The following is a 19672-nucleotide window of genomic DNA, read 5'->3' on the forward strand; positions in this document are numbered from 1 at the left end:
GTGGCCTTTAATCTAGAGAACTGGGTTTGATTTCCCATTCTTCCACATGCTCTTTCCATCCTAAACATTTTATGCCATAAAGCTAGGAGAGGGTTAAATCCATTAGAAACCCACCTTTTGTGTAGAACAGGGGTAGTCAAACTGCGGCCCTCCAGATGTCCATGGACTACAATTCCCAGGAGCCCCTGCCAGCGAATGCTGGCAGGGGCTCCTGGGAATTGTAGTCCATGGACATCTGGAGGGCCGCAGTTTGACTACCCCTCGTGTAGAACTTCAATATAACTCCCATGTTCTTTAATGCTGTCGCTCTTACTGTTGTCATGTGTGGATTCCAGGATAGTGTTTCACTAAAAGTAATTCCTAGATATTTAAATGCACTTTACTGTTCAATCTGTGTACCAAGAACACTCCACGAAAATCTCTTGGTTTCCACCTAGAAACCATTACTTTTGGTTTTGTGTAGTTTATAGTTGGCACCTTTTCCTTGCAGAAGATAAGTTTGATAAATGTAATATTATTCTAGAATGATTAATTTAACTTAATAAGCATCTCTGTATTTGAGAACTTGTAAAGTTTTGCATCCAACTTTCTGTTTACTGAATAAAAATGTCATTAAGAAAAAAGATAAAAATAAATATATGACTCTAAAAAATCATCCATTTTTGTCCATTCTGACTCTATTTTTGGCATATCACTGGTAGGCATAATGACGAAACTCCAGCTCACTTACTATGACCATATCATGCAATCCAACTCAAGGGAGAAAGCAATTATGCTAGGATTGGTCAGAGGTAATAGGAAATCAGGCTGTCAAAGAATGAGGTGGTTAAATATGATCAAAATGAACACTGGCCAGAACGTTATGCAACTAAAAGGAGGTGCAAAATCAAAAATGATGGTGACAGTTGAGCCATTGGATCGGCAAGAGTCAGACATGACTGAATGGCTAACAATCATCACTCAGAAATGTTGACCATTTGCAACGTACAGTTAGATTTGAAGGATTTGGCATAGATTAGACATTAGTTCAAGGTATACCTATTTAATTGACTATATATAATTGTCTTTGCATCTGTATAGATCAGTGATTCCCAACCAAAGCTCCCTGGAACCCTAGGGCTTCATGAAAACACCACAACCTTTCCCCTATATCCTTCCTTAATGGATTCGGCCCACAAGCTGTTCCTGGCATTGCTATGCAAGCAGGGAGCTGGGCACTTCCATTAACCTGAGAGGGCATTCTCACGTGCTTTCCGCTCCTGGAAAAGCGGGTGGAGCCTGGACACCTACTCCCACCTCAAACCACCTCCTTTCTCTCTCACTCAGTTCTCCTTGGGTGTGATAGGGATCCATGGCCAGCTGGTTCCTTCTAGCCTGGTTCCAGGGCTCCTTGAGTTCCGAAAAAAAATCAGGGCCTTCTCCATGGTCAATAGGTTGAAAAAGACCAACAAAGTTTAGTTCTGGGTATGCTCCTTCTGAGCCTCTTATGGCGCAGAGTGGTAAGGCAGAAGACATGCAGTCTGAAAGCTCTGCCCATGAGGCTGGGAGTTTGATCCCAGCAGCCAGCATAAGGTTGACTCAACCTTCCATCCTTCCGAGGTTGGAAAAATGAGTACCCAGCTTGCTGGGGGGTAAACGGTAATGACTGGGGAAGGCAATGGCAAACCACCCCGTATTGAGTCTGCCATGAAAACGCTGGAGGGCGTCACCCCAAGGGGCAGACATGACCCACTGCTTGCACAGGGGACACCTTTACCTTTATAAACTTCCAACATGGGCAGACTTAAACTTTGTTGGTCTTAAAGGTGCCAGTGGATTTAAACTTTATTATCTTGGTGGATGTATGTGTATGAGTATCCCTACACACTTGTGTATACAGGTAAAAAGGCAATATTTTATTTTAAATTACTTCAACCATATTTTCCCTTCTATTGTTTAATGTTACCTAAGTATGTCACTTTTAAATAATTCTGTCTCTACTGTGCATCATGTAGCATTTTTAGTGATCATTCAACCTTGTAACGCTCCCACACTAACACAGATGGATATTAAGTAGTCTGCTGAAAGCATTATTCAGCATTGGAAAGTTACAATTCACTGATGTATTGTTAGTTAGATGTAGAATTATACATTTCTTAACACTAATTGAGACTCAGTGGCTGTATAGAATGTTTGGGGAAGCACCATTACAGCTTTTTATATTATGAGAGTGTAGCCTTTCCATTTGCTGAATTCTCTTATTGTCATCTGTAACGCGGATTCGAATTCCTAGCCATAAATTTGCACTAAAAGCAAAAGGAGAGCCCTGTCGTTTTTACTGCACTTAGACCAACAAATGCAAATGAATATTAAAATAACATTCTGGGATTATTAGTTTGTTCAAAATGATCTTCAAGCGATGTGTCCATATGTGACATACCTGCTTGGAAAAGACAAAGCATGTAAGAGGGAAACAATTCATTTGTTCTCTTGTGTAAACCAAAGTGCTTACTCATCAGTAGCTGCTGCTAGAAACTGTTCGGCTGGTTGAGAAGGGGAGGAGAAAAATCTCTGGATAAATAGTATAGCCCAAGACTCACTGAATAAAGGCACCGTGATTAATGATGAAGTCTGGCATCTAGTGAAACCTAGTCCATTCGGTAAGTAAGATATTTTTCCTTCTAAAATATCCAAAATATCCACAGGCCCTTAATACGAAGTAGTGCCATTAATATATTATCAACACTAATGAGTGTAACCAAACTAATGACAACTACTAAGTCACCAGGGTAGATCTTTAAACAAGTGCTTTTCCTTGTGTGAGTGGTTTTGAGTACACAACTAGTAGAGTTGTAGTTATTCTAATTTAATTATGCTAGATGATACAAATAAGCTATGCAGGGAATTTAATCACAGAATGCTGCTGCACAGGAACAGGTTTTTTGATGATCAGCTTGGGTATGTACATGCGGGAGGGTACTAAATCCCTTGTGTTATGACTGAGTCGTACAAGCAAAGGAATTTTTCCTTTGTTCTTGAATAAATGGCACTTCTCAAAAGCTTTGGGTTTGTGTTGAACCTCTGAATAACTAAGCCAGTAGGACGCTAAGTATCTGTGCAGGGAATGGATACTGCTCGTTTGATGGAGTGAGTTTGCTTTCTTTAAAAGCTTGTGCTGGAATAAATTTAATTCATCTTTTAAGGTGGGGAGAGACTGGCTCAGTGGAAGAGCCCCCGTTTGGAATGCAGAAGGTCCCGGTTTCAATCCTTGGCATCTTCACTTAGAACAATCAGGCGGTGATGGGAAAGACCCATTTCCCGTGACCCTGAAGAAAAACAAGGTGTTATGGGACTCCTGGGTTCAGCATGAATATATTAGAATGGTTTGATTCTCTGGAGATAATTCTGGCAGTAGTGTCAATAAAGATATGTTCTTAACAAAGTAGAAGAATATGCCATGTTTCAAAAATATAACTTCGTCACTACAAATGCATCCTACTTTTCTTCCCTCGTTTAATGCAAATGGTGTGCATATATATTTCTCAGCAAGGATCCTGTAGGGCAGTGACCAAACCCATACATACTTATCTTTCCGCAAGGTTGCAGGATCAAATATCTTCCAGCCATAGGAGTATTTCTCCCCTCCCTCCCGGACAGTCTCACTGACATTATTGTGCATTATTTATTGTACACCACCTTGAAGAAGCTGAGAAGTGAGATAAAGTGGTTTTTAAACAAATTAAAATAATTAAATACAAAAGGTGAACTTGTATCACTTAAGAAAAGTGCCTTCCCCCATCTCCCATGCTAGCATATTTGACATTTTTAATAGTTCCTGCGTATAGTCAAGCCTTGTTGCTAACCAGGGTTAATGTGCTCCCCTCTGATATTCTGAGGAACTGCTATATGAGGATCTCATTCCAGGACAGATATTGCAAATGTGGACAGAAAGAGCTGGAAACATTGGATTATAAGATCTTGTTTTGTCTCTGGTAGGATTTATGTAGAGCGAAATGGCTAGATCCCATCCTGGGGAATTTTGTGCTTGTTGACAGAACTAGGCTATGCCGTTTTTATTAAAGGATGATGAAGATCCTTCCTAGAACAACTAAACCATGGCAATATTCTTCTCCGTGGTGATTAAGTGAAAGGACAAGATGAACTTTTCATGATGGGATGAAGAAAATTTATATTAAAATGTACCACTATAACTAATACAAATCATAACAAGTAATAAGCCTTCTCAGGAGCAATGCAAATAAAAGGACAGTTTGGGGAAAATGGTGCCTGCTTGCACGTTTGTTTTAAGTGTGCCACTTCCATCAAGCATTCTGTGCCATCAATTGCTTTCCCCCCTCTGATATAGTGCATGCTTTTTAAATCTCAGTTATGATGTTAGGATGCTTTTGCATTGTAATACAAAGACAACTCTTTTGTTGTACTTGGAGAAAGCCACAAGAGGCTGCTGGATGAAATTAACAACATTCCTAGTCTCCCTGCATGAAATTGACCAAGGCTCCATTTCTTGCATAAAATTGACAGAGAGTGTTTTGTTGAAGGTTCAGTCTTGCAGGAGGGGGAGACAGGGAGGTGGTGGAACTGTGTTGTAATGCAATTGTGTTCAAAAATTTTTAATACAGCAGGGAGGGGAGGAGGGCTGGCAGAGATACAGCACTGATCAGATCTCAAATGCCATCATTTTGAGGTGGGAAACAGCGGAGGAAACCAATGCAATTTTTAAACTTCCTCTTTAGGTTACTGCAAATTCCTTCCAAGGAATTTTCTCATGATTCACAAAACTCACAGCAAAAGGAAGTGCATTCACTGCTGTGCCTAAATCGTGAGATTTTATTGTGGAAGTAATTCCGTGGAGCTTTATGAGCATTGCCACGTAGTATTTAGTGACTGCAGAAACCATCTGTTATTTAGCAAAGTGAAAGTGAATTGGGTGTTTTGAAACTGCTTTATTCAGCATGTGTGAAAGCGTCCTGAACAACACATTTTGATCTATTCATAAGGCAGTGAGATGGCCAAATCCACTTGCAAAGGATCATGGGAGCAGACTGAAACTGCATTACTCATGTGTGAAAACGCACTAAGCAATGCACTTTCAATCCACATCCAAGGCACTTTGCAATCTGTTTTTACCGTGTGAAACGCCAGAACTCTCTTGCTAAGGGTCACTGAAGTGGTTCAAAACTGCTTTATTCAGCATGGGTGAAAGTGTCCTAAACCAGCTGTCCCCAACCCCTGATCCAGGGACCGGGACTGGTCGGTAGATCAGTTGGGACCAGGTTGTGGCACCTCCTCGTCCTCCTCCCCAGCTGCTGCCTCAGAGGCTGTCCTGCCACCCTGCTGCTGGCTCACCTTTGGTGTTCTCCAGGGGCCGCCATGGCTGGGGTTCCCCCTCGGAGTGGCAGTGCGCAGCTGCTACTGGCAGCGCCCCCCAGTGGAAGTCAGTGGCGCCAGCAGGAAAGCAAGTGGAGCAGGGGCTCAGGCGGCAGCAGTGACATCCCTCGGCCCCGGGCCTCCTCACAACTCTATTACCCCCGCCCCCGGGCCTCAGTAAAATTGTCAAGTGTTGACCGGACCCTGGTGATAAAAAGGTTGGGGACCACTGTCCTAGACAACGCACTTCCAAATCACTCCCGAGGCACTTTGAAACCGGATTTTGCTGTGTGAGAAGGATTGCAGAAGTGGACCAAAACTACATTATTTGGCAACTGTGAAAGTGCGCTTCAAGAAAGCACTTTCCATCCACTCCCAAGGCACTTTGCCCCTGGATTTTACTACGTGCAATGGTTTTGCGAATGGTTTTGGAAGTGGATTGTAAGTGCATTATTCAGCATGTGTGAAAGTGAACCTAACCGCCATTTTCAGCACACGTGAAAAACAACGCACTTTCCATCCACTCCCAAGGCACTTTGCCCCGGGATTATGCTGCCTGAGCGCCCTCAACGACACCCTTCCAGTCCACCTTCACGGCACTTTCCAGTTGGCTTGGTCGCTGTGCGAGATGGCCAAACCCGCTTGCAAAGGTGTGCAGAAGCGGACCCCGAACGGCCTCATTCCACGCCCTTCCCACCCATCCCCAAATCCCCTTGGCCGCTGGATTTCGCCATGCAGAGGGCCGGTTGCAAAGGGTGGCGGGGAGCGGTCCGACCCCGCATCGCTGGGCCTGTGTGCACGTCTTCCTCGGCGGGCCCCGGGCCCCTGGAGCCGGCCGCTGGGCGAGAGGGCCACCGGGTCGCGGGAGCGGGCGGGCGGGCGGCCCCCGGATGACCCAGCCAGACGTGCTGGTGCGTGCCAGGGAGCGCGGGAGGGAGGCAGTGGCGGCGGCGGCGGCGCTCTCCCTGCTGGGCCGGCGGAAGCCCCGGCGTCTTGGTTGGCGAGCGGCTGGCCGGGCTGGGAGGACGGGTCTGCTCGAGGCCCCCCTGCTCAGGGCCGCGGGAGGCAGCCGCCGGTTGCTATAGCGACGGCCCCGGCCCGGGCTCGTGCGGGCGCCAAGCAAGCAAGCAAGCAGGCAGGCAGGCAGTCCGCGCGCTTTTGCCAGCCAGCCAGCCAGCCAGAGAGGAGGAGGAGGAGGAAGGAAGGAAGGAAAAGCGCCGGCCGGCAACAGAAGCCCGCCCGCCAGCCGCCAGCCCCCCTCCGGCCGCCCCAGCAGGTACGCGGGAGGCGCCCCTTCGCCCGGCCCGCAGAGCACCCTCCCCACCCCTTCCGGGCGCCCTTGCAAAGGCAGCGACGCCGTTTTATTACTGCACCAGGCTGGCATTGGAGGGGCGAGGCTGGCACCGCGGGAGGACGACAACAAGCCGCCCGGCCGGGTGCGTTGGCTTTGTGCCTCTGCGGTGTCTGCCCGCCTGCAACAGACGGCAGCGCTGCCCTCCCCTCCGCCCCCCTGTCAGAGTTGTGATGACCGCAGTGTGGGTTGAGGGCGGCGGGAAACTTTAGATTGCAACGGGGGTGGGAGTTGGACGGCGTTGGCTGCCTCGTTTTGGGAGGGGGGGGGGTCCAAGGGGCTTGTGGCTTGGCGCCTGGCTTTCGCGTCCTCTGGGTATGGGGAAGGCGACTGGGGCTGTCTGGGAGCTGGTACGTCAAAGAAGGCTGCATGGAGGAGGGCGAGCTGCATGGGACTTTGGCCCTGGGACCGGTGGAGATGCCACCAAGGGTTTTCCTCCAGTCCTCAATTGCCCCAGCGGTTTAACAGCGCCGCTTGATGGAGGGCATCAGCGAATGGGTTGATTTAATTCATTTATTTGGTGGTTTGGGGGGTTTTTGCTGCCCTGGCGTGGCTTTAAAGACGTCTTGATGCTCAATGGGTCGTTCCATTTGCAACTGGTGGGATTCCTGTTTCCCATTTGTCCTGCAGGAGACGTTTAAAAAAAAAGAAAAAAAGAAAGAAACCCTCAGCAGTAAAGTTGGTGATTTACAATAATGGCAGGGAGGAAAGAAACTAGTTCTCCCTTGGAACTGTTCTCCTGCCACCGGGAGGTGAAGTCCTTGGAAAGTAGTGATGGATTTTAAAAACAAGAATGGCTTAAAGAGTATGTTTCTGGAATTAACAGTCCTGCGATTCGATTCAATGTACACTTCAAGAGCTTGGGGAGTATTTACAGGAAACATGCTTAAATTCAGACCTGGAATGAAAATATCTCTTAAATTATGCCCAAACTTGATGGGAAAGACTTTGCTACCTGGAAGGTGAAATATTTTTGTTTGTTTGTTTGCTTCTTGTTATTTCTATACCGCCCTCCCTTGTGGCTCAGGACCAGGGGTAGTCAAACTGCGGCCCTCCAGATGTCCATGGACTACAATTCCCATGAGCCCCTGCCAGCAAACGCTGGCAGGGGCTCATGGGAATTGTAGTCCATGGACATCTGGAGGGCTGCAGTTTGACAACCCCTGCTCAGGACGGTTAATCCATAACTTCAGTTATAAACAACAATAACAGTGGTCTCCATAACTGAAGATAGCAGTATGATAATATTTCAGATAACATTAACTTACTAACTTTGATCCCACAGGTTAGTCGGTTTGGGATTCAGTTCATGGGGAGGAGTCATTTCAATGACAAAAAAAGAGCAGTGCAAGCCATTTAAAAGTACACAGAATGAAGCATGCATGTATGTTAAGTTACTTCTTCCAGCCACCCCCCCCCCCCAGCATTAATTTCATCTTATTCCCATGAAAAGCTGCTTAACGTTGGGTGCTGTTTTCAAACAGAAATAATTTAGTCTTCTACTGGGCCAGATCCAGAACTGTTTTGCTTTAATTCCCTCATTTATTGAATGGTTTGGGGATTTCCATGGGGAAGATTTCTTTGAAAGTCAGAAGACTTGTATAGTTGCCTAGAAGTCTCTTAAGAATGGGTGGGATAAATGCCACAGTGGATAAAAAGGAAGACTAGTAGCAAACATCAGTGCTCTACATCAGGGGTAGTCAAACTGTGGCCCTCCAGATGTCCATGTGAATGCTGGCAGGGGCTCCTGGGAATTGTAGTCCATGGACATCTGGAGGGCCGCAGTTTGACTACCCCTGCTCTACATGAATACTGGGTACAGTGACATTATTTGTGAGTTTGTGGGGAATGCAAATAAACCAAAGTGTTTGATTGCTCTGGAAATCTTACATCTAAAACTTTGTTCAGCAATTATTAGCACTAACAATACTGCTCTTTCACTGGAACTCTGCCAAGTAAGGTGGATTAGACCTGAGTTCGTACAGGGTTATGGCTGTGTCTTAATCTAAAACAATGCATCTTCCCTTAAATGTTGTAAGGGATGAATCCTAAAATAGTGATCTGCAGGGGACTGGCTCTATGCGCAGGATGCTAGATGGACCGCTGGTCTTATTCTTATCTTCTTATGCTCAATGTAAAATTATTTTCTTTCATTGCCTGTCAAGGTATTATGGATCAAGTTGCTTTGCTGAAAAGCTGTTTCTTTCTCTCTGCCCTTTCTTCTGACACCTTTGTGTTTGTGAAACGTGCAGCATACAATGACGTGTAATTGGTAGCTCAGCACAAAAAGCCAGGATGTTGCTAGACTTTTTCCTGAGAGCTATATTAAATAGAATGCATGCAATCTGGTAGTGAAAAGTCAGCTGCGTATACGTTGTTGTTTTTTTCAGAAAGCTCTGGATCACTGCTTCCATCATGTACGTGGCACAAATGAAGGAAAGTGCTGGAACCCAATGAAAAAACCCTTTAAAAACAAAAAAGAAAGCTATAATCGCATCTTCCACTTATCGTATGCATGTTTTCTTTTTCACAGCTAAATCCCCCAACTTCCCCAAAAGAAATTGTGATAGAATCATAGCCCAATATACCGAAGCACTTATATAGAGTAATACCTTATAAACGCTCCTTGGGTTTCAAAGACCAGGCTACAGCAAGCATCCTGGTAACCCATAAAGACAAAATGAGAAATAAATCAAGATGTTCTAAAGCCAGGAGTGAAGAAAAGGTGGAACAGGGTCCCTCTGCCCATATTGTACATCCTGCTATTTTGGTTGCTATATAAAAAGCCTGTAAATGTGAAATCTAAAACAAAGGGAGGAACCCCTAAAATGAACATAAAAATACATTTCTATAATGCAATATGCATGAATTACACAGAGTTTTAAAAGTTCAAATGTAGTGAATTGTGCAAAATAAGGAGATGCACCTAGATAATTAGTACCATATGTAATCGGAAGTTTACACCCAGAATAAAACATAATATGGAAAATGGTACAATAAGTGTGAAGACTTGCAGAATAATACTGCTCAGAATGCAAATGGTGTCTGTGCTGTGCAGTATTATGCACTACTTAATCCCTTTTAAGACACGAGTAAAGGATCCAGCTTATCTAATATTTTGTGCCAAGGCCATCTTATGCCCTCTAGAGCCTATCCACTTGACACATAATTTGGGCGAAGGGAAGAAGCATGGCTTTGAAAAGGTGGGAAGCCGCTGGTAGAAATACAGTATAACATCTCACATGCATCTTCTCAAAGCCCTGGGTACCTGCCAAAAGCAGCTTCAGACGCATCCAGACACTTGCCCAATGACTCCCTAGAGACTGTGATTTCATTGTTGCCATGGCTCACTAATGGGACCGTGTAGGATATGTCTCAGGAAAACCTCCTGTGGCTGTTACAGACATTCTGAAGTGAAGTTGCTTCTGCCTATTTATTAAGTTAATGATGTAGCAATAACAAGCTATTGACATCCACCTGCACCACAAGGTTCTTTTCAGACAGCACACCCTGTCAGCCCAGGTGAGACTCCCTGTCTTAAACCGCAAGGTTGCGCTGCTCTGAAATGTTGTCTGAAATCATCCGTTCCTTGCCAAAGAACATCAGATACACTTTAAACCCAGTGGCGTATCTTATTTTACCAGGATGTTCCTAATTCCAATACTTCATTCCTCTGGAACAGACTTTCAGAAAAGTGTGCCTATATTTATTTATTTTATTTATTCAATCTTTAGCCCACTACTCCCAAAAGGCTCGTGGCGGGTTACAAAATATAAAACCCCCAATAAAATTCCCCTAAAAACAATATAAATTACACAGTACCCAAACAAGAAACCAAGGTGCAATGTGGTGGGTTAAAATAACTAAAGGATCCCCCCTACCTAAAACCTTCAGGGAGGGGATATGGGAGAATTGATCTCCAACAGCCTATAAGATGTTAAAAAAGAGGGGGGGGGAGAGGTCCAGATCTTCCTTAGCGCACTGGCCTCAACCGTAGACCTTCAGCTTCCTAATGTGTCTTGTTTTTGACATGATCTGAATCTGCTTGCAGGAAAGAGCGGTATAAAAATCTAATTAATGTAATGCAAACCGCCCTGAACCTTCTGGGAGGGCGGTATATAAATATGAATGAATAAATATATAAATAAAATAAATAATCAATAACAGCAACAACAAATTCATTTAAAACAGAGAATGCTTGAGAAGCTTTGAGAACTTATTTGCCTGTTTGTCAAGGGCCAATGTCCAAAGCTTACTGAATAGCCAGACTACATTTACCTAAGCAACTTTTGTGATGTATGAAAATAGTGTTTTGTGACATGCACACTGTATGGGGTTTTATTAATTTTTTTTGATGATTCAAAGAAGTGATATATGCTTTCATGTCTATATTGTTTAATTTGAGATTGCTGTTGGTGAAGAGGCAGACGCAGCACCAGAAATAAATATTTGGAAAGCAAAAATGATCAGGATAGATCCCAAGGAGTCAAGCAAAGCAGAATTAACTCAGCAGGTCAAATTACTCCAAAAATGAAGATGCTGTGACAAAAATAATCACTTATTGAATTTCTGACTTTTGCATCTGTTAAAGAGATAAGAGCTTTAGTTAAGAACCATTTCCAAGCTGTATCAAAGATGCCTTAAGTTTGGTTTAGTAAAATAATCTAGAGAATTCAAGCTGGTCTTCTCAGAGAAGCCTGGACCACTGCCTTTTGAGCCTCACCCCCAATAAGCATTAAAAAATGACACAGGATATACATGAAAACAAGTTGTGAAACTTATCAAATGCCTACAAATTAACCAGTGTCTAAATTGGAGGTCTTCTTTTTGAATTTGAGGTCCAGACCAAATGACGCCCTAGTCCGAGTAAATGGTACTGGCCTTTTTGATTGATTGGTTGATTGACTTATCAGTTTGTTTCTTTACTGCCCTTCCTTGCAGCTCAGGGCTGTTTACATCAATAGAACAACACTAATAACAATGGTTTCATAACAATTCATATTCATACTAGCATTAGCAACATGAACACTTTAACTATGACACCAAAGGTTAGCCAGTTCAGGATTCAATTCATGGGGAGTTCAGGATTCAGTTCTGGGGGGGCCAGTAGATGGTGTTGATTTGGCCAACCTCAACAAAATGCCTGGCGGAAGAGCTCTGTTTTGCAGATCTTGCGGAACTGTGCTACCTCTACTGGTCTGATTCAGTATAAGGCAGCTTCATGTAAGTTCATGTATTCTGAAGGGTGACCCAAAGAACCCTCTAGCAGTGAGAATATGTTTGTTTCCTAGGGGGTGGTTACTGTAAGCCCACACCTGGTAGGCAGCCCTTCACACAAACCGTTCATGCTGAAGTTGAGACATCCTCATAATGTGAGTTCAGAAAACAGAGGAAACTAACGATTTGCACAAAAGTCTCTTCCCTTCCAGTGTCTGTGGTGAGCCTTCTCGCCAGAAACAAAAATCAGTGGCCAAGAGGCGGAGGGTTGGTGAATGAGACGCAAACTCTTTCTAGAAGCTCTTTCCAGAAGGGACAGACCAGATCTAATGGGATGAAATTAATGCAAAAGAATTTCCGTCTAAATATCTAGAAGAAGTTCCTGACAAAGCGGTTTCTCAGTGGAACAGGCTTCCTCGGGAGGTGGTGGGTTCTCCATCTTTGGAAATTTTTAAGCAGAGGCTGGATAGCCATCTGACAGAGTGGCTGATTCTGTGAAGGCTCAAGGGGGTGGCAGGTTACAGTGGATGAGCGATAGGGTTGTGAGTGTCCTGCATAGTGCAGGGGGCTGGACTAGATGACCCAGGAAGTCCCAACACTATTATTCTATGTCTAGATTCAAAGCCTGTTCCTAAGAACGGGCTTTGAAAGGGCCCCCCCTTAAGGGAGTGGGCAGCCCCTCCCCGCAGTGGCACTGCTGTGGGAGGCTCCCTTTAGGCCTGGCAGCTCCCTCGCCACGGCAACAGAGCTGCAGGGCCTACAGGGAGTGCGCAAGCCCCCCACCCCAAAGGGAGCCTGGCACGCTGGCTCTGGTCGGCTTGGTGGGCGGGAGTGGGCGTGGCCAGTCCGGATGAGGGCCCAATCAGGACGCACCACGCGTCCCTATTGGGCCCTCACCTGTACTGGCCATGCCCATTCTCCTCCCACCAAGGCCTTAGCCAAATATGTAGACAGCAAATGCTGTTTACAGATTCTTCTGTAGCCCTGCAAAAGCCCTGTGTGTGCACACTAGTCAATTTCATGCTCTTTGCCAGTTACCCTCTGTCCTAGCATAAACAACAGACTATGGATCTCATTGGCTATGTGGCATGATGAAACAGAAGCCAGCTTGGTGCCAGTGGTTAAAAGCAGCGACCTCTAATCCGGAGAACTGGGTTTGATTCCCCGCTCCTCCACATGGCCTCACCTACCTTGCAGGGTGCCTTTTGTGGGGAGAGGAAGCATAGGCAACTAACTGTAAGCCTGTTTGTGACTCCTTCTAGTAGTAAAAAGCAGGGTACAAAAAATGGCTCTTCTGCACGGGGCAAATCTGCTGACGGAGATAATGTTGGGGCTAGAGTCACAGGACATGGTGCTCTGTTCCAGGGTACTGGTGTGGATGGTAGTGTCAAAGCTGTTGTCTTCCAGGGATCTGGGGCCTCCTGCAGCTCTTCCGGCATATAGGGGGCCAGTGAGTGCAGGGGACAGAGCGGGACTGTTCGGCTTTCACTCTCTGTCTTGGTGTTTGGGGGGGAGTGGTGGGGTTGACGTGGAGCACACACTTAGCCTCCCACTGTCTTCCCTGGTGTGTGGGAGGAGTGGCGGGGCCAGCATGGCTTCCTGCCACCCTCACTGTGCCACCATCCCTGTGGCCAGGAGAGCAGAGGGATCAGGGCAGGCCATGCAGAGAGTGCCTGTCTGGCTTTCTGTGGCTTCCATGGGGGCTAGGAGGCTAGAGAGCAAGGTTGGTTGGCTGTCTCTGCCCTGCTCATGGTGAGTAGTAGTGGAAGCGTAGGGTGGGTGGTGCAGTGCAATGCTGGATGGGTGCCGCCACTGTCTATGAGGCCGGGAGAGGGGAGCGCAGCAGGGCGGGGCAGAGCACAGCTGGCCTGCCATCCCCAGCTCTCAGGCTGACCGGCTGAGGGCTTGCTCCCTCAGCCATGGAAAGTGGGAAAGAGCCTTCCCACGACATGACAGTCCTCTGATTGGCTCTCATTTGGGGAGGGCCATCACCCTATTGGGCAGATTGTCTCCCAATGAGGGCCAGTCAGAGGGCTGGCATGTCATCGGATGGACCCTTCACATTTTATGGATGATGATGATGATGATGATGGTGATGATCAGAGTTGCTTCCTAATTTCATCGCACATCAAATCATACCTATGCAACAAAATCAAATTTAAAAAGCAACCTTCAAAACAGAAGAAGTTATATCAGGCTATCTTCTTTGATTCATTCGATTACTAATAAACTAAATCAATTATATCAGGCTATCTCAACCAGGGTTTAGTGAATCCTGGGGTTTCTTGATGGCCCTGCAAGAGTTTCCCAAATGGGTGGGTGGGGGGGGTTGTATATTTTAAAAAATGTTAATCATTTTTCTGGTGATATGACCGTATATGGTCATTTCAACTTGCCCCCTCCCCCAAATCACTACTCATGAGCCTGGAGGGGGTAGGAAGGGGAGGGGCCCTGGGTAGACATGTGCACAGCTCTGCTTCCCAATCATATTATGCATGATCACGCCACTTCCAGAGTTTCTCAAAGCCTGAAGAACGTTTCAAGGGTTTCTTAACAGTAAGAATGTTGAGAAAGGCTGAGTTGTATTCACAAAAGCTCACTATGCTTATGTACTTCACAGTCTCTTCAGGATGGCTTTGGCAAGGATACGGTGTCCCAAACAATACAAATTGAATCCCGTGAAACTGGACAAGTAAAGCTCCGGGGGAGAAACACAGTCACTTGCTATTACTCTCAGAGTGCCCTTCGAAAGGAAGCGAATTAACCCGTTGCATCAATTAATTGTCCTTGTGAGCAATGAACGGGATTTTGGGAAACATCTTAGAAAGAGACTCATTCTGCGAGCCCTAAGCAAAACATTTCTGTACACATGCACTTTGTCTGGAGAACACGCAGCAATTTGGATCCGTGCCTACTCATTTAGCTGCTCGTTCAGAAAGGTGATACCTGCTGCTGAGTCGCTCAGCAATTCTATCTTTTACACCAGGGATAGTCAACCTGTGGTCCTCCAGATGTCCATGGACTACAATTCCCATGAGCCATGGACTACAATTCCCATGAGCCCCCTGCCAGCAAACGCTGGCAGGGGGCTCATGGGAATTGTAGTCCATGGCTCATGGGAATTGTAGTCCATGGACATCTGGAGGACCACAGGTTGACTACCCCTGTTTTACACGGTCTGCTATTTCCAGAGTCGTTGGTGTACAATCAACAAAGAGCAAACACCTCATTATGTTCCGTGTGGGCAAAAAGCCATTCTGTTTCAAGCTTTTGGGACAGGACTTTACAGTAACACAGCCATAAATACGATTGTCCTCCTGACCCGACGGCACACAGCAGTGCTTGCTTGTGTGAGCCATCTCAGTCTATTGCTTAAAAGGGTCTTACTCCCTGCTTGTTGTGTGTGGATGGCCCAGACTGAAGTGTGAGACAGTGGGACGTCTGTGATAACTCTCTATGCAGAGAAAGGATCAGAAGATTTTCCTAGACCGATTTCGCACAGAGGGTGTAGCATCGGGCTGCCTCCCGCCGTTAAAGCTGGGAGGAGTTTCCTACCGCCATATGTGGTACCGTCCCACCAACACTTCCCCATGTGGCCTGAAGCACTCCAGTCACATGAGGGAGCCAGGCGACAGTAAGCCAGGAGGGACCATTATGGTTCCTGCTGCGGAAACCGGATAGTCTGCCGACACACAGCCATGCGTCAGCAGAGGCCTCGTTGGTGCCCTGACTGCCTACTGGAACTCTGAACTGCATTCTCTTGCCCCATGGCTTCTGGGTGCCTGGGTTGGGCCAGGGCCAGTGCCAGACCCTGGCTGGTGTCAATGTCATGTGGAGTCGGGATTTCCCCCTGCCTCTGGATGAGCAGTACGTCAGGTCACCTTCCCTGTGTGGAATCGTCTCTGGTGACGTCCTGGCCTTTCCACGGTCATCTGGCAATTTGGGATTTAGCCTGTGAAACTTTTTTCATCACAGGACGCTAGGAACACCCCCCCCCCTTTTTTAATGCTGGGTTTCCCCAGCTTTTATTTTTTATAGAATATAAAAGAAAGAAAAAGAATCACAATAGAAAGTACAAAGATGCAAAAATATTGAAAATATAGTTATGATTCACCCTTATTTAACTTATACATTTATTTACTGTCTGTATATAGCCTGTATAGTGATGCCATAATTCTTTGACTTCTTCTGCTGGCCTGTGGTTGATTAGACTCTTTAGTTTAGCCATTTTCGGTCCATTTTGGGCCAGGTGTCTTTTGTGATTTCATAGCAAGTATTGCATCATTGACTTCTTGAGCTGAAACTTTTTGATTTAAAATCCTACAATGTTCTTCTAAAAATCTCTTAATCAGAATGGTCCTCAGAAAATTCAGTTCTTTTTCTAAGGTATCTTGTTTATCCACTACTTGTTATAGGCTTTGAAAAAGAATTGTAAATTGTACCCTTTTCTGATAGGTATTCCATTCCTTTATATTTCAGTCGAGTGATGGACTTTTTCTGTGAGGTTTTTCTGCAGTTTATACTACATTATCAGAATATTCAAAGTCCTTTTGTTTTAGAAAATATAATTTCTTCCTCATCTCTTCTATTTCAATGTGGTCTCTCTTCAACCTTAAAAGCTTGATTTGTTTCCAGATTTGCTTTGACTGTGTAGTCTGATGTTGTTCCTCCAACTGATGTAGAGAGTCGTGAATTATTTTCAGTTCTTGAGTTTTCTTCCCCTCCTAATCACAGAATTTTGTCTGATTAAAATCCCTTTCATGTAGGCTTGCTGGCATCCCAAACTGTAGAAAACTGCACATCGGTAGTTTGATTAATCTGAAAAAATTTTTGAAAATCTGCTTCACATTACTATAATATTTGATTACCCTCAAGAATATAGTCATTCATCCTCCATCTTCTTAAACCACTTTTTGGTAATTTAAGTCCAGTTCCAGTGGTTTATGATCAACAAATATGTTGGGCAAAATTTCTAGGTTGGCCACCATTGAAAGTAATGAATTAGAGAGCCAGTATTGGTCAGTTCTGGAATATGAACCATGTTGATGGGAATAATGGGTATACTTGCATGCTTGTAAATTAAATTCTCTCCAAATGTCAACCAGTGATAAATGCTGAAAATTAGACAATGCAAGCTTTGATAATTTGGCACCATGTTTTTTGTGCAACTTAATCAAGAAATGAATTCGGAACAGTGTTTAGATCACCAATTAAAACCACATCTGTATCTAAAATATCTAAGTAATTTTGAAAAAAAATCAAAAATTTGTCCTAAGAATTATTCACAGCATAGATATTTATCAGAATTAGCTTCTTTCCATCAGACAGTGGGATCTTAAGTGTGAGATAATGACCCTCTGGATCCCGTAGCAAAACATCGACTTTGATATTTGAGTTTACCAGATAGATTGCCACACAGTCTCTTTTGGACTGTGACCAAGACAGTATGAACTTTCCCCAACCTTTTAGTATCTAAGACTTTGTAGTGTTTTTGTTTAATATGGGTTTCTTGCAGACTAATAATAGCAACCTGAAAAGTTTTTAAGGGTCATTCAAACCATTAACATTTACAGAAAGTATCTTTAATTTGTCCATGGCCTTATACTGTGCTAGAGGTGCCCTGTAGACTGCTGTTATCTTGAGGTGCCTGTTGACCAGGTTCCTGAGAAAGTTGATCAGCTAAGTCTTGTGCTTGCTGAAGAATATTAACAATCCTTCCTGTAGGCATAATAACTTCCAAGGAAAATGGAATCTTCCAAAAATACCTGATCTCTATTTGACGTAAGAAACAGAACTGGGCTCTTTTATCTAGAGTATTGTTGGGTTAGAGCCTCTTGTGGCGCAGAGTGGTAAGGCAGCAGTCTGAAAGCTGTGCCCATGAGTCTGGGAGTTCAATCCCAGCAGCCGGCTCAAGGTTGACTCAGCCTTCCATCCTTCCGAGGTCGGTAAAATGAGTACCCAGCTTGCTGGGGGGTAAACGGTAATGACTGGGGAAGGCACTGGCAAACCACCCCGTATTGCGTCTGCCATGAAAACGCTAGAGGGCGTCACCCCAAGGGTCAGACATGACCCGGTGCTTGCACAGGGGATACCTTTACCTTTTACCTTTTATTGTTGGGTAGATCTTTGGATAGAATATCTTCACCTCATGTCCTGCGATTTTAAGAGGGTCAGTGTGGGTTTTTTTGAAGTATTGTATCTCAAACCACCTTGTTATCAAAGCTCGTTATCTCTTGGGAGTTTCTTTCATACAGGCACTCTGGAATAAACTCTGTATACCTTATCAATCTGGATATCGCTGTCTGAAATATATTCTTCAAGAGAAGTTATTATCTCCTGGTGTAAATCTTGTTTGCCAAAACCTTCTGAAGCACCCTTGATTCTGCTTCTTTAGTAAGTTCTTACACAAATAGTTCTTTTATAACAATGAAGGAAAGGGGGCAGGGGAGAGAAAGAAATTCCAGGAACAATAAAACTCACAATTCCGATGAACTCAGACCAGGATTAATTTTAAAGGTGCTGATCCACATCTGCAAAGTATTTAGTCCACTAGGACAGGGGTAGTCAACCTGTGGTCCTCCAGATGTTCATGGACTACAATTCCCATGAGCTCCTGCCAGCGTTTGCTGGCAGGGGCTCATGGGAATTGTAGTCCATGAACATCTGGAGGACCACAGGTTGACTACCCATGCACTAGGAGGTTCATAAATGGAGACAAAAACCCAAGAAAAAGATAGAAAATACTACAAAGAAAAAATGGTGGAGGCGGCGCTGAGACAGCAAACACAGGAGACTTCTGATCTATAGGATTATACTTATACGGATCTGTTTAAGGCCACTGGTACCCCTGAAGAGGAAAGATAGAGGGAGGAAAACACACCTCCCCCACTTCTACCGATCACAGCCACGAGCAGCCCTCACCTGGTTCAGGAGCTTGCTTGAAAGCAAACTTATTGCACTGCCATCTTCTCCACCCCCCCCTACCCCCCGGAAACCCTTAAGTTGTTCATACTTGTTTTTAAAACTACAAGAGCTCTTCAAGAAGGAAATATTGACAACCCAAAGCTGAGAATTTAATTAGTTGACTTTAAGCTTTGTGTGAGTGTTATGTTCATAGAAGAGGAAAGGATGTGGCTTCTGTTATTGGATATTGATATGACCCTGCTCATAAATAGATTCAAACTACATCCAGGAGTTTTTCCTTTCCTTTTTGCTCTACATTTAGCCTTGCTTTGACAGTCTTTGTATCTGAAGAAGTACGCTTGCACACAAAAGCTTATATCCAGAATTAGCTGTTCTTAAAGGTGCCTCTGGACTCAAACTTTTTTCAATCATGAACATTTTTATGATGTTGCATCCGTATGCTTGTATTGTGTCTGTGGACCTGATGAGGACAGACAGGATCATAGCTTTCAGTGTAATTGACCAATGTGTGGCTTGATCCTGTCTACCAGATCCAGTCAATTCAAACTGAAACCGACCAACAACAGGAAGATCCATTGTTTGCTTATGTATATAAGTTGGGGGCTGTTTTTTCAGTGCACTTTTTCTTGTACCATGCTGAGGTCCTAATAAAAAGCTCAAATCGCTTCCAGTGTCCATGTCCACCTCTGAATTCACAGATTTAACAATTTGTAAACTGTTGTAGGACTGTTATTGAAGGGCAGTTAGGGAGAAATTGCCAAGAGGGTTAAAAAAGAGGGTTTTTAAGGAACTTTCATCTCATGTTGTAAATTG

At 44.7% G+C, this 19672-nt stretch overlaps 1 protein-coding gene across 6 annotated transcripts in view; it reads left to right on the plus strand.

Annotated features, from left to right (window-relative positions):
* The first annotated feature begins 2506 nt into the window (after window positions 1-2506).
* RNF182 (ring finger protein 182) overlaps window positions 2507-19672 on the plus strand; it is a 42246-nt gene continuing 25080 nt past the window's right edge. For 3 of the 6 annotated variants that reach the window (XR_013234296.1, XR_013234297.1, XM_077353282.1), the window contains exon 1: window positions 6257-6643. The gene's annotated coding sequence lies outside the window, so the exon portion shown is untranslated. The other 3 variants (XM_077353283.1, XM_077353284.1, XM_077353285.1) reach the window with 3 other exon arrangements.

The sequence above is a fragment of the Paroedura picta genome, chromosome 9 (assembly GCF_049243985.1).
Source record: "Paroedura picta isolate Pp20150507F chromosome 9, Ppicta_v3.0, whole genome shotgun sequence".
NCBI classification, from domain to species: domain Eukaryota; kingdom Metazoa; phylum Chordata; class Lepidosauria; order Squamata; family Gekkonidae; genus Paroedura; species Paroedura picta.